The sequence below is a fragment of the Manis javanica genome, chromosome 12 (genome assembly GCF_040802235.1).
Source record: "Manis javanica isolate MJ-LG chromosome 12, MJ_LKY, whole genome shotgun sequence".
NCBI classification, from domain to species: domain Eukaryota; kingdom Metazoa; phylum Chordata; class Mammalia; order Pholidota; family Manidae; genus Manis; species Manis javanica.
In genome coordinates, this window is record NC_133167.1 from 15,555,068 (window position 1) to 15,570,783 (window position 15,716).

The following is a 15,716-nucleotide window of genomic DNA, read 5'->3' on the forward strand; positions in this document are numbered from 1 at the left end:
CAGTAATGACTCAAATCTTTATGGAGGAATGCATTATAAATATGAATCTTCTCACACTGATTAACATAGGTCTTGCTATAACTACCCAGCCCAGAAGAAACGGGATTCTTTAAAACTGATACTGGTGTTTCTCCTTGGGAATAAGTCTACACCAATGAGCACCATGATGGGGGGTGCTAGAGAGTACGTGGCAGTGTAGCCATAGCAGTGGTTCTGCCCATGAACTCGCAGGGCTGCCACATGCTGTCCTTTAGCCTCTTCTCTATGGCTACTCATTCCCTTGGTGATACCATCCACTCTCATGGCACTGATACCCATTTTATACTAATGACCCTCCAACCGAACACCTTGTCCACTGTCTTAGTCCACTCAGGCTGCTGTAACAACAAATCATTGACTGAGTGGCTTGTGAACAGAAGACATTTATCTCTCACAGTTCTGGAGGCTGGGAAGTTCAAGATCAAGGTGGCAGCAGATTCAGCATCTGGTGAGGCCCTGCTTCCTGGTACACAGATCTCTTTACTTTATCTTCACATGGCAGAAAAAGTTGTGGGAACTCTCTGGGGTCTGTTGTAAAAGCTCTGGTCTGTTGTAATCACCTCCAAAAGGCCTCTCCTTCACATACTATCACTTTGGGGATTCAGTTTCAACATGTGAATTTTGAGGGGGCATAGTCAGTCTATAGCACCCAGAATCACAGAGCAATCAAAAGAACAAGGCACATATCTAATCCTAGGTCCAATATTCATGCTGTGGGCACATTCCTGGCTCCATGACCTTCTGGGAATCATTTACTTTTCTAGATAGATCCCCATAATACATCTGCTTCACACTAAAAATGTTTCCTCACTTCTAAAGCATTATTTTTTAGCCTTCTTTATACTCTGCTTAAAGTAGGCAATCAATAATCATTTAATAAGAAAAAAAGAACCTTTGTGCATAGGTATATATACATTCTATATCTTCCCCACCCAAACTGCAAAATTTGACAGTAACAGCCTACAAACATAAACAATATTCATAACAAAGATATGCATAGCAATTCAGAAATCATGATCTCTTCAAGTCAGGGTCCCCTCACAGGGCACAGTATGCTGATGAGCAGAGTGAAATCCGTGAATTCTGAACAAATTGAACACATGCATGAAAAACATTTCTAATTTTTGTATTATTAAGATTTTATAAGATATGTAATGATTCTTTGGCATACTTTGTTACAATGCTCATTATACAATCTGCAAAAAAAGGATTAAAATAAATCTTAGATGTCAACACAATCTCCTGGGCAATTCTTCACTAGACCAAATAATGCCATCCCTGACTGCATTATCTATGAAGCTTAGAATGGCTAATGAGGCTCATCTATTGAGAGAGAACCTGCGCTAGGCTGCAAGTCTTTTTTTCTCTTCCCAGCCAAGGGCTGTACCCACCCACCCCTACAAAGAGAAGCTGGCTTTTATAGTTAAAGGCAACAGTAAGAATGGCCAGTACAGTCTGGAGCTGAAAGATTTCAAACTTCAAACAGTCCTCGCACTGTAGGAACAAGCCTCATGCACCAGCACCAGCTTCATGAAGGTAGGGACCTTTGTATCTTCTGTCCTCTCATTTTCTCGGGATGTTACCTGGCACGCAGTAAGAGCTCAAAAAACATATACATATACATGGTAGATACATAGATATACAGAAACACATATATATATATGTAACATCATAAAATAAATATTAAAAATTTGTTCATGACACCAAAAACCATCACATGTACCTGCTCATCATCCTATTACCTGAGCATTACATTTGTCATTCTTTGGAAAACATGGGACAGTATGATTTTTAATACCATTTCCAGCTCCTGTATTCAGTGAATTGTTTATTCTAATACTCTTAGCCTCCTACTACGGTTTCAGATGTCTCTAAATAGCATTCCAGTTATTTGTGTTTCCATCTATAATTATTTTCTCAACAAGGATTTTTTTTTTAAATCCCTATGCAGTTTTTAAAGAGAAAACAGCCTCTGAAAAATGTAATTTCTCTTTCCCTATCTGAGAAATTCTGTAATGTGTCCTTAGAAACAAGTAAAGATGTAAATATATCACTAGGTCCATGGAGGCAGAATGATTCAAACACAGCAGAAAGGACGGAGCATTAATTTCAGTTCTGCTATTAATCCTCTGAGTGAGTCTGGACAGGTTTTTGTTGGTAGTTGTGGTATATGTTTCTTTGCCTCCCTGGCCCTCAGGGTCTCATAAGTACATTTAGGGAATTAATTGCATCCTGGGTAACCCCAGCATTTTTCAAACTCTGAATTTCTAGGATCCTGGGAAAATTTATCCTAACCAACATATATTGGGGTGGCAGGCTTTAAAAAAAGCACAACTACAGATTAACAATGGCTTGGACTGCAAGGAACACTGGCAGAGTGAGCCAGGCCCCACCTCTTCCTTAATGAGTGAATACACCCATATGATTAAGAGTAACCCCTGATGAGCACACCGTGAGACTGAGAGGACAGGTAGGTAAGTCCTGCTTCTACCACGGAACAGACATGGGGTCTAAAGATCACTTTATCTCTTCAATCATCTACAGAATGGAGAAAGAAGACCTACCCTCATAATGTTGAGAATATCAGGTAAAATATAAAGTACCTGCAACCATACCCACCACATCACAGAACCCAACTAATAGCTTTTACTAGTGTCCTTATCAGAAAGCATCTAAGGTCACATGACAGAACAGGGCCAACAAGGAGTCCATATCACGGGAGCAGAGACTCATCAAAAGGAGAGAATTAGTCCAAGTTAAACAAATGACTATCTGTGTCCTCTTGAGACTAAATTGTTGAAATTTGCTGAGACTTGGATCATCATTCAGAAGATTTGTACCCCAAACGAATAGATTCACAGATGGCCTCATTCATCCTTACAGTCCATGTTGTTCTTCTCTATAAAGGAGAGTGTTTGGGGGAAAAGGGTACACTTGGTTCCACACTGAGACAACTATTTCTATTCCTGTTTATGTCCTAAATAAAGAGCACAGTTGCTTTTGTACAGTCAAGGTCTCAAAGGCAAATCCTTTGTTTCAGAGGCTGAATGGGCTAACTCTCTGCATGCCTGATTACATGCCGTGCATCTCTGACCATACTGACAATTTCATTTTACTGAGTGCAATAACCCATATCAACAGCTCATCCCTCTTTTGCATTATAAAATGTCGTTATTTAAAAAGCCAGGTAAAAGCAAACGTATCTGCTTCTAGTACTTGAAGGGTTGGACCAGGGCCAAAATTAAGCACGATGAAGAGCAGCTTCTTAAATTTAAACACTTCCTAAAATTGCCTTTTCACCAAAATGAGGCCACCTAAAAGATTAAAAGCTGTCTCCTTTTCTTCCAAAAAAAAAAGAAAAGAAAAGAACGAAAGAAACCAAAACCACATAATTAAGTTCTAATTTAAAATTCTAACTGAGTGCTCTTGTATTCGTAAGATGTTCCACTTTCCTTTAGGGACAATATTCTTATTAGTCACACAAGCTGTCTAATCATTTAAGGGCAAGGCTTCTTCAAACCATATAGCTTTGTTGCAAAGCAAATGAGAAAGTGTAATCCTGTCTTTTTTCCTCAGTGCATCCCAATTATGTACTTACAAAAGCAACAATCAAATACTCAGACTGAAAAATGATACCTTCTTGACCAGTGCAAGTCAAAAGACAACTTAGGTTAAGCCTGTCTGTTTCTTATAAAGTAGCACTTCTCCTGATCTAAATCCAAAGGTTGGTCAAACCAGAAACAAAAACCAAGGGCACTCATGATTAAAGAATGAATGACCTTGTTTAGGGAGGTAGAAGGGCAAACAACTGAACACCTTAGCCTTAGGACTTAGGAGACCCATGTTTGATCTCAGGAGAATAACCTGCTCTCTAAGCCTAGCTATCTATAAAATGGGCATTACATCTACAAAATGGGTGATTAATAACAGTATTTCTCAAAAAGGGGTGGGAGTGAGGATCACATGAGGTCATACAGAAGTGCTTTGAAATATTCAGACCAAGTAATCAATAGATATTCAATGTAATCATCACTGGTATGATCAAGGAAGATTTTGCAAGCATGAAAAATACTACATTTAATCCCCCTCTCTCCCTTTCTCTCTCTATTCAAAGGCATAAAAAGCAAAGGGAAAGAAGCATCTGCCATGTTCCTGGTGCTTCACATATGTCAACTCAACTGTCATGGCATCTACACAGGGTAAGTGGTATTAGGGCCATTTTAATGATGAGGAAACTGAGGCTCATAGAAAGAATCCTGATGGAAGCATCTGACCAGAAAGAGGTGGAGACAGCCTGAAGCCAGGTCTTCAACTGTCCAGCCCATACTTATGCTAATACACACACACCTAATAGACACACACACACACACACACACACACACACACACACACACCTGTTTCTGAGATAATCTGGGCCTTTGTTTGGGGGGAAGGGGGCACTCATAGGCTTATATGACTTCCTGAATATAAAAACTTCTTTATTCAATTCTCAAAACAGTCCTGTGGGTACAGTTAATCATTACCTCTAGTATATAAATGAAGAAATTGAAGGTCAGAGCATGAGCAATGTAGAAAGTCAAAAGCTAGGTAGTAAAGATTAGAGATTAAAACTGAAATCTGATGCCAAAGTCCATATTCTCTAAATCCACATTCTCCTCTGCTGGGTACCTTCTGGCGAAAAGCTAATTTTTTTAAAAATAGAAATCCCTCATTAAAATGCACAAAAACTTTGTTTTTTTATTATCTTATGTAAGATTTTACTTTCTCCTGGAAAAAATGAGCTGCCTCGCGGTGAAATCTCTCTCGCTGAACAAAAATGGTAAGAATGGGCTGTCTTTGAGCTGGTGAAAAGGATGAGTAACTCAGACACGGGTATCCTGCTGGCTTATTTCTTGTGTATTACAGCGTCCCACAAAGGGGAAAGGTCCTGTTTGATTGCAGCGAAATGTGGGATCCATGCCGCTCATTTGGAAGCCTCCTTCCACACAGCGAGGTCACAGCGCTGGCTATCCGAATGCTGGAGACCAGCAAGGTGAACTTTAATACACTGCATGTTTCAACTAGGAAATTTCAAATGAATCCTGCTCTTGGCTTTGTGTTTCCAAGCAGCTCATAGATCTTTGAAGGCGCTGGGTAGAGCAGTGCGCTCACCATGGCATCTCCATCAATGCCTGCAAATCCAAAGGGTAAAGCGGGAGGTTCTCTCGTGGACATTTGAACAGAGGGAACAATCCTGCCTAAAAGGCTGCCCTCTGGAACACCTCCAAGGAACCACAGCCGGGGTTCTGCCGCTTGAATAAAGCTCAACCATAACTATCAATTGTCATCGGTTCTTGAACCGGCATCTTGGTGGCCAGGAAGATTAGACTAAAGCCATCTCAGGGATTTCCACAACCCAATAATTTTTTTAATACAGGATTTTGAGTGGATCAATTGAGATGAAACTATGAAGATCAGTATAAGCCCATAAAACTATTTTTTTATTAGAATAAGCAGTTAGGGGTACAGAGAGAAAAAAAAGGCAAAATGAGCTAAATAGCCATACATTAATTGGCTTTCTAAAGCTCTAGCCTCAATATAAAGCCCTTGCTCCTTTGTGACTGCAGAGGTTTTAAACTGAAAATTATCATTTGGTTTTTTAAATCCTGTGCCTAAAGGTCTTAACTAAAAAGCATTATCTTGGTTCTAAATATAAAGCTTGTCAGAAGAAACAAAGCTAATTATACCCAGGATTCTGAAAAGTGTGTCTTAACCACGAATCTGTTGTTTAAATGGAAGTAATACAAGTTTTCAAAGTATCTAATTCTGAATTCCCATTAGAATTCCTAGCAGTTCTGAATCCTTCTTCCTAGAACACCACAAAACCTGCTTAAAACCACACACAGATATGTACCACACCTAGGTATATTGAGAGGGCACGAATGTTCTTAAATGTATAAATAAGAAACCCAGCAGTAAAGAAGAATATAGATGTGTGTAGAAGACAAACAGTGCCTCTGAAGCACCATCATTCATTCTAAATGGCCACGGTTGCAGGGTAACAGCTCCTGGCTCAGTTTGTGTGTTAGGTCACTGCACCGGTTCTGGTGCTCACCACCTGTGCCTGGATGGAAGCAATCGGCTCTGGCTCTTCCCTCCAGGTGTCCACCAGCCTGCTGCAGGAGGCAACCTTACTAAGACACAAGTTGCTTTTGGTGGTCCTCTCTGAAAAATGTCCCATCTCCATTTTGTGACATTTCTGGACCTTGATGAGACTAATAATAGTATATCTCAGCCTCCTTCAAATCATATGTTGCCTAGAAAATCCAGGCAGTACCTCCTGATGAGCAGTCATGTTGTATCAGACCAGTGATACCTCCAGCAGCTCCTATTGCTGCCCTGGGGACATAGATTGTGATTAGGTTGTAGCAGATGGGAGCCAAAGCTTACACGGCATGACTGGAAGTATTCCATCTGTATTTCATAACTGACAATAATCACCTGGGGAGCTGTTACAATGTGGCTTCCCAGGTTCTGATTCCTCACCCAAAAGTTCTGATTGGTGAAGTCTTGGATAAGATTCAGGCAATTGTACTTCAGACTCCCCAGTGATTCTGAGGCAACTCAGCAGCAGGTGCATGTTTGGAACCACCCAGAACTTCTCCTCCTTGTTTAACAGATGTAAAAACTGAGACCCAGAGTAGTGAAGTACTTTTTTGGCCAAAATGTTGTCAGTGTTCATGCAAGAAGTTGCGGCAAACCAGAACCAGAACCCAAATCTCCAAACTCCTGGTTCTCTCCCTCTTGTAGGGCTGCCTGTGCTAGAGCAATAGGGGTTTTAGGCAGTCTCTGTGCAGCTTCCTGCAGCTCTTCAGTGATTCCACAAGGAATCCATCACTCCAATCCACCTTTTTATGAGGACAGATTTTCACAGAACAGCTTATTACAGGTCAATGGGAGAAACCATTTCACAAAAGGCATTTTTCCAGCTCATCTAATTCATCAATGTGCTCTGCCTCATTTATGCTGTCTGTACAGTGGGAATAGAACCAGATCTCATTGAATGGTCTGTGAGCATTATCGTAAACATAGACCAAGATAAGAAATTCAGTCTCGCCACTCAAACTACTCTATAACAGATTTCCTGTAAATAACAATGTATATGTGCATTTCTTTCCCAGCATTAGTGTCAAAGACACGATGGGAAAATCAGATTGTCAGTTCATAATTTATCATCCTCATGAGAAAAGTTTATGCATGTGATAGAAATGCCCCACAAGTTGACATTTATGTTTTGGGCCAGCTGAGATGCATTTACCCTTCACTTGAGCTGAAATGTATACTTGGAAATGAATTTGATCCACCTGGTATGTGATTCTTTCTCTGGCTAACCTTCTTGAAAAAAAAAAATTATTTGACATCTTTGATAGATTCATTAATTCACTCTGGATGAAACTAGTTTTATGTGCTCCAACAGAAACTTCTTAAATACTCCTCTGCTTGACTTAACTAATTTTATGTAACTCCATTTATTTCCATGGAATAGTATAAGTACCAGGGGAATTGGATTCACGGTCTGTTTCACAATAAGAAAATGTGCTTAGTAGGGGAAAAAGTCTTTAAAGACATCTCCAGCCCTGGATTATAAAATTATTGCTTTTCTCACAAATAGGTCAAGTTATTCAAGTAAGACTTAATTATTCATTCATCCATTCAACCAGTATATATTGAGCACTTACTATGGGCTAGAAATAAACTGCTGGACTCTGGGACAGAACAGTAAGTAAAAACACATTTCCCTGGCTCAGTGGATATACAGGGCTTCCAAGGGATACAAACATTAATTGTATAATCACACAGAAGAGAAGTCTGTCTTACCAGGGAGTGTAGATTAGGCTGGTGTTAGTGGAGACTGAGAAAGCTTCTGAGAGGCACCTACAATATAGCTAAGACTAAAGGGGTTGGTAGTTTCTAACTAAGGCTAGGGGGGAGAGAATCTGCCTGTCCAACAGTAGGAACATCATGGCCATGGAAATTCTTAAGAAACCCAAAGAGCTCCTCAGTCTATGCATGAAGTTTTCTTTTTTGAAACCAGCCTTGGGGCTGGCACCAGCTATCTAGGTTCTTACTCGTGTGGTAGTGTGGTTTTGTAGACAAGTACTTGATGAGGGAAAGCTGACTTAATCTCCATAGTTCTGAGCCTCCACATCTGCAAGTGAGGTTAATAAATCCTACTGCCTAGGGTCATAGGAGGATTAAATGAGATGAGCTGTGTGCCAAGATTTATAAACTGAGACATAATCTACAAAAGTGAAGGATTATAAAAAATTACAGTGACTAATTGTTCCAGTATATAAACTACTCTCTGATAAAAATTAAATTGAGTATCATTAAGGTAACTCTGTAATCTGTTCACAGAAAGTACATTATTTTCTCATGGTGCCATACCGAATGCTGAACCACCAGTTCTTGGAGCCTTGATCTAAAGTTTGTTGGAGATTTATGTGAGGGATGAGCTTCACTCAAAAATGACTTCAACACCAAGTGGTGTGTCACATCTGCCCAGCCCTAGTAGTCCACCATCTAATGGGAATGCAGCTCTGCCTAACACCACAGGGATACCACAAATAATTCCTGAAGCTTCTCACCTTTAAGTCTTTGGACTGACTGGCAAAATTCTGTTGTTATCCTCACTCAAAATCTCTTCATTACAGTGTCTTCCCCAGGCCACTGCAGGACCCAAGGGAATTTATATTGTAAAAGAATGTTTTAACAAAGTTACAGTGTGGTTATAAAATTAACATCAAGGAAATTCTTGACTAATTAATCTAATTAGGGATTGAAGATTTCACTAAAAGTGGTAGATAGAAGGTAGAAGAAAGGAAAGTTGATACATCCAAAGAACAACATGTGGCTTGAAGGTTTTCAGGGAAAGGGAATGGTCAGAAATTCAATAAAGGGAAATTAGCAAATTATGGCTACAGTTATATTAACTCAATCTAGATAGGGCAGATGGATCATTTGGTGAAAAGAGATACTTAAAGTGGTACAGAGAGTAGAAATTCTTTCTGGAAAGAATGCATTTCTGCCTTTGTTTATTTTCTCTAGCAGCCACATTAGTGCCCTTAAAAAGAAGATTTTTTTTAGGAATCAGAGTGACAAAGTTTAACATCTACAGAAAGTCTGGTCCCAAGAGGAGTATCTCTTCCCCTTGCTGTAGCAGACACCATGCCTCCAGGAGGAACCAGCTACTCCCCTGCCATTAGGGGCCCCTCTGTTCTGTTAAAGGAAGGTCAACTAGGGAGTCTCACTCTACAGTGGCCCAGGAGGAGTCAGAGCCATGGAGTCATCTATGAGCCTTTAAAGAATCCAAAGACTCTTGGAGGCATCCCTGCTTGTTATGAGTGGATGGAAGAAAGAAGGTTGGGGACAGAGTTTCTTAGCAGGAACTTAATTTGAATAATCAGACATAGATGGATCTCAACACGATTTTCATGCAGTGATGATTCCAAGGCCAAGCCATGTTAATGTCTTTCAGTTCTGGGTTGAAGACCATCCACATTTTTATTCAATTTGTCTACCATACATGGCTATTACATGTGTGTGTATGTAAATCTTATCTTCAGGCTCCACCATCTTCGTTGGAGACCTACTGCCTCTGATCTCATTTCATCATTCAGGCATCCATGACGCGGTCTCTTGTTATACACTGGGTCAAACTCCCAGCTATTCTTCGTCAAATTCAAGACCTTTTTAGCTATCGCATAAATATAATGAAGCTAGAATTGTGCTCTGCCTGGAAAGGTTTGACTGTTCCAAAGCTTCCTGTGAGCAGAGAAGCTTTGAGAACTTCCTGACATTGTATTTGTCATGAACACCCTATTACCTTTCCCATATGACCTCTTGTTCACCTCTTGGGTTAGCTTTCCCAGGGACTCTCCACTGCCCTCTCCAAGTTACTCATGCTAGACAATTTGATGTATTCCCTCATTTCTGTATTTTTCCCAATCCTTATTTCCAATCAGTTTATTATTTCTATCAATTACATAGTCAGAATGACTCTCCTATCTATTCCTTTCGTCCAATTACTGCATCTGATGCCTTAGTTTGGGCTCTTTTGATCTCTTTCTGAACACTTGCAACGGTTTTTTAACAGGCTCTGTGGCTCTGATCTCTCACTTTGCCAGCCCATCCTTTACACCTTCCCCAGGTTCATCTTTGTAAAGCTGAGTTTTGATCATGTTACTATTTTAAAAACTATTTGACAAGTCTAAATGTCCATGCCCATGGTATAAAGACAAAAATCCTTCACGTCTTTCATTGTCTGACCCCAGTTCAACTTTTTAATACATCTCCTTTTCTATACATCTTAGAGAGCAACCAGAGAGGGTTATTTGCCATTTTCCATGTATTTCACTTTTTTTTTCATACTTCTGGCTTTTGATTGCTATTCCTTTAGTGTAGAATATCCCTGCAAACCCACCATTGCTCCCCATCACATACATTTCTCATCCCTCATATTCCAACTCACATGACAACAGTTCTGTGAGACTTTCCCTATGATTCTCAGTTCTAATTAATTGCTTCTTCTACTGACCCCATCTTTCCTGTACATCTATTTTGCACTTATTTCATTATACTCTGTTCTTTAAACAGGTTCTCAATTATATTAACAGTTGCATGATGACCCAGGAGGTAGTCTACTTATTTTTGTATTCTCCAAGAAGTTTCTAGAGCACAGGAAATACTTGAGTAGTTCTGAAGAATTAAGGAAAGGGGGAAGAAAATCTAGTAATTTGGCATACTATGAAAAATTATGAAGCAGTAAGATATTCCAACAGATTTTCCAGAGAGATGTTGACATTCCTAATTTTAAAAACTTTTAGAAAACTAGGAATAAAAGAATGGTTTTGCATCCTTAAAGATTTTATCTTAAATAGGTAACTAACAACATTCTTAATTTTTTTTAAATGTGAGCAATTAAAATGATAGTCCTGGTTCTATATGTTTGTTTACTTTACGTCTTGAAACCATATTAAAATGAAACTAATTTTTAAAATAAAGTTTAAACCCACCAAAAGACTTTTCTGGAAGTTAACTGACTTATAGAAAAATGAAAACATGGAGATGGAGAAATGGCATCTACGAAGTAAGGCAAAGAGATATAAAACTGAAAAATACCAGACTAGAAAGCCAACGTAAGGAACTATCATTCTGTTTCCAGAATCTCAGAATATGCTGTTTTCAAGTTCTGTTGACAACTTACGTCTACTTAGTTTAACAGGGGATATGCTAAAATATTATAATAGTGGTTTTAGTTTTCTTTTTTGTGTCTTGGGTAACGTAAGAAAATTTTCAACTCCAAATCTGTAAGACTATTTCTACACATGCCCCAAAAGACAGATCACTCTAACTGGAATGGTTTGCAAATCATCTCTTAAGTAATCAGTCTGGATTGTGTGATGTATCTGGCAGGGTAGAAAGAGCTTTATCAAAATGAAGGGCTGTGGCTGACCACACGGTTCTGCCCTGTGGGTTAGAGATGCAGTTATCAAGCACATGTTTGTGGACTTACAGTCTATAGGACTGTACAAGTTCCTTAGAAACTCTGTACCCTTCACTGTACAGAAGACAGGCCCACAACTTACAAAAGGAAAGCAATGTTAGAGTGAAGTTAGAGAAAGAGCCAGAACAAGAATCCATGTCCTTGGGATAAGGTGTTTGTGGTAGATGTGACTGACAAAGGATTTGTATCTAGAATACATTAAAAAAAACTCTTAGAAATCAATAAGAAAAAAATACACAATAAAAATAGGAAAAAGTTATTTTAATAGTTAGGATGGAATTCTGCTACTTATTATAGAAATAAATAGTAGTTAGGGAGGCTAAAGTCAATATGGGCTGGTTTTCCTCACAGAACCAGACATTAGAAGGAGGTGACCTGGGTCAGCACAGCCACCTGAGAAAGTCATCAAGGACTTGGCTTCATTCCTGTTCAATAGGCTTCCTTCTCACAGATCACAGGCTACTTCCTCTAGGCATCATGTCTGCATTCCAGAAAAAAACAAAAGGCTACCTCCAGGGACAAAAAATAAAAGATGAGCCTTTTAAAAAGTTTGTCTAGAAGTCTCCCTTACTCTCCATTGGCCAGAGTTGAGTCACATGACCACCTCCAGCCTCAAGAGAAAATAGGAAGTAATTTTAACTGGTTGTTTTGAGACTTCAATCATGGTCTATTGGTAAAGTAAAGAATGGGTAGGAAGGAGTTGATTAACAGTGACTGCCAAAGAGAAATTGAGGCAAAACACAAAAGAGGAAACAGTGGCCAATATGTTTATGAAAAGCTGTCCAATCTCAGCAGAAATCAGAAAAAGAAAAAAAATAAGATAGTATTCCATACCTAATTCATAACGATGTTCTTGTTCACAAAAATGAGGGTAAAGACGACTCTTCATACACTGAAAAATCAAAGCATACTTTTATATTGTGGTTGGGAACATTACATGTGTTCTGTTACTGGAGGACAATTTGAAAATATTTTATGAATTTCCCATGAACTGAAAATGGCACTTCTGCATGCATTCTTTGGAGAAGCTCTGTGTACTCAGGGAGACAGGCATACATGTTCTTTGCAGCATTAATTGTACTGGAGAAATACTGGCAAGAATTAAATTCATTCCATAGGGCTATGGATTGATGTATTCATGCAATGAATGGATTAGATCTATAGGTATCAACATAGACTGATTCTTGGGCTTATACTCCATAGCTCTCCTGTCTCTGGCTCTCACATCTCTAGGCACTGATCAGTTGTTGCTCAAGTGTATTGATGTCCACAAAAATTTCTTCAGACTCACCTCCAATTTCTACAAAAGAAATTTCCTCCCATTAAGATTTTTGAGAGCATGCAGAATTTGCTGAAGATTTTTAGGAGATAAGAAGGAGTCAAATTAGAAACCTTTGGACTACTTCTATTTTGCATGCCCTTCTCAGCATCTCTCCCCGCTTCTTTGCCTTATCCAAGTTTGCCCCACCCCAAGTTTTCCACCTTCTTTTGTCTATAAACAGAGCTTTGCCACTCCTCTATATCCAACCCCCAACACACACACACACACACACTCATAGACAAACACACGCAGACCTTTAGAAGATTCAGTGCCTTCTAAGACCCATGTAAAATGAATTGTTGAGCGGCAACTCTATCTTCAACAAAGTAGTTTACCAACCAACATAACTCTCTCCCTAAGAAAAATTCTGGTGCCAGTTCATAATTGAAGAATATATCTGCCATTACATTACCAATCAACGTTATTTTTATTGAAATTGATCCCTTCTCAATAAAGATTGTTATTAATTTGATGGTGTATCAAACAATGGCATCTTCGCACCCAGGAAATATAAGAAAAATTCACTCAAAGAACTATGTACTGAAAGTGGGAAAGAAAAGTAGCAAGAAAAAGTTGCATGATATTTTTATACAAATGGTAGCTGTGGTATAAGCTTTCTTTATGAAGGCCCTTCCTTATCCACTTTTGCAGGTTGTAATGATAAAACCATGAAAGAAAAAGTCTTTGGGAAAGATAATATAACCCAGCTGGAAGTGTTTTCCCTTGTGATAGAGAAGATACTTAAAATATCTAACTGGTAATGAATAACTCTCTCTCTTGTAGTCATAGAAGTATTTACTTAAAACACATATTTTGTAAGCAGAATAGTATACAACAACCATATGGCTAATAATTTACACAATCTGTAAATCATAGCTGAACCCAGGCATTTACTTTGTTATAAAGAAATATGGTGATTTATGCAATGATTGAAAAGAATTATGTGTTCAAGAAAAGGAGCTTCATGTTTTGATTATGTAGGCAAGGAACGAAATGAAAGTGGTCCAGGCTGATTTACGGCTCAGCGTTCTATGACTATATAGTCAGACCTAGGAAATGTGTGTTTGCTTTATTTATACCCAAGCATTTTTCAAGTGTCATTGCCAGCCCTAAAGAAGATGTACTATTGATTTGTTTATTTCAAATCGGTCAAAATTATAAGTATTAGTAATTTTGCATTCTAAAATATGACTGTTGCTTTCAGGTTTTCTATCTGAACCTAAATGCTCCAAATGGCATATAAACTATTTCATGTTATCCAGCCAGAACTGACACGGCTTTTTCCTGAGGCTCTCTCTGTGTGCACCTGTCGGAGGTATATCTACAAATGGTGATCCTGACTCAGGTAGCATGGCAGGAATGGAAGCACAGAATTACTGAAACTTCATAATTTCCAGCACTACCCTAGTGATCCTGAGTATGACCTGTACTTAATCACATTTATTATAAATGATGTAGAAAATGAGACTGGACGAGGAGGGAAGGACAAGAGGGTCATAATAATATAGGTGGACAGAGCCCATACAAATGTGATCATGTAAATCTAAAAACCCTTTATATAATAAAAATTTTTAATCTCTTTTGTAAGCCTGATAATCTATCCAGTCATCTCCTAATGGTTGGGTGTCAACATTACAAGAACTTACGATAGGAGGATAATACATTATGAAAGGATAAATTCAATCACGTATTTTCAATTTATTTATTACCTAATTCTGAAAGTAAAAGAAGGTGGCATGCGATAATAAGTAACCAATCATCTAGGCAAGTTTAAATTAACATAAAATATAAAGATGTATGGAATGCTAGGAATTTATAATTTGATCTGTAATCTAGACCAGTGCTGTCCAATAGAACTTTCTGTAATGATGGAAATGTTCTATATCTGTGCTTTTCAAAATGGTAGACAAGAGACATACGGTTATGGAGCAATTGAAATGTGGCTAATGTGACTGAGGGACTGAATTTTTAATTTTGTTTAATCTTAATTAATTTAAATAGCCACATGTGGCTACCATACTGAGCAGTGCAGCTCTGGACGACAAATATTTTCTACAGTTGAGCACTAAATTTAGGTCTGCTTCCCATTAGTCTAGGGGAAAAAGAAGATGCATCGGGCTAAATTAGCAGGCCAAAGAAGCACCCTTGCTATTCAGAAAAAGCAACCTCTTACTCAGTCCCAGTATCTCATACATAGGAATATATTTCATAGACCTTATCCATGCAGTGAATAATTCCTTGATGTAATGGGTTTATTGAGGACGCGGCAATGTTATTCATGTTGCCACTCTTTAATGTAGAGTCTTTTTCACTCTGCAGAGGTAACATTATATCACGATTCAGGAATGATACCTTCATGGGAAATTTAAATATGTGGTTTGGTAACCTGATATGTTACAGGAATGAAACGGAAAATCCAGAGGAATCGGTAGAGAACACATACCTTTATCTAACTCTCTCCCAATCCCTTTCTCTCTCAGACACACACACACACACATACACACACAATAGCATCTCTGAGACAATGGAGAAAAAGTTATAATTAGTATTATAGATCCATAAGTGGAAAAACATAGAGCTATTAAAATTATATTTTTGATGAACAATGTCAAGTGCAAATGATTGTTATGAAATTTTAAGTGAAGAAAGGGGAGCATAAAACTATGTACAGTAAAATCTGTATTTTGTAAAAACTAAAATACACATAACAACAGTATTATGCATTATACATAAACTAGACTGGAAGCAAATATATCAACATGTAAAAATCAGTTTTTCCTAGTGGTAGACTAAATTTCCAATATTGTTTCA

At 38.4% G+C, this 15,716-nt stretch overlaps 1 protein-coding gene across 21 annotated transcripts in view; it reads right to left on the bottom strand.

The window, feature by feature from the left end:
- LOC118972023 (uncharacterized) overlaps positions 1 to 15,716 on the bottom strand; it is a 501,400-nt gene that overhangs the window by 280,189 nt on the left and 205,495 nt on the right. Inside the window, exons 4-5 of one of the 21 annotated variants that reach the window (XR_012123518.1) lie at positions 12,419 to 12,476; positions 5,065 to 8,748 (exon numbers count right to left, since the gene is read on the bottom strand). The exons of 18 other annotated variants lie outside the window; for them this stretch is intronic. The gene's annotated coding sequence lies outside the window, so the exon portion shown is untranslated. Of the gene's footprint in view, positions 1 to 5,064; positions 8,749 to 11,093; positions 12,477 to 15,716 lie in introns of those variants that run through there. 2 more of the 21 variants (XR_012123520.1, XR_012123517.1) reach the window with 2 other exon arrangements.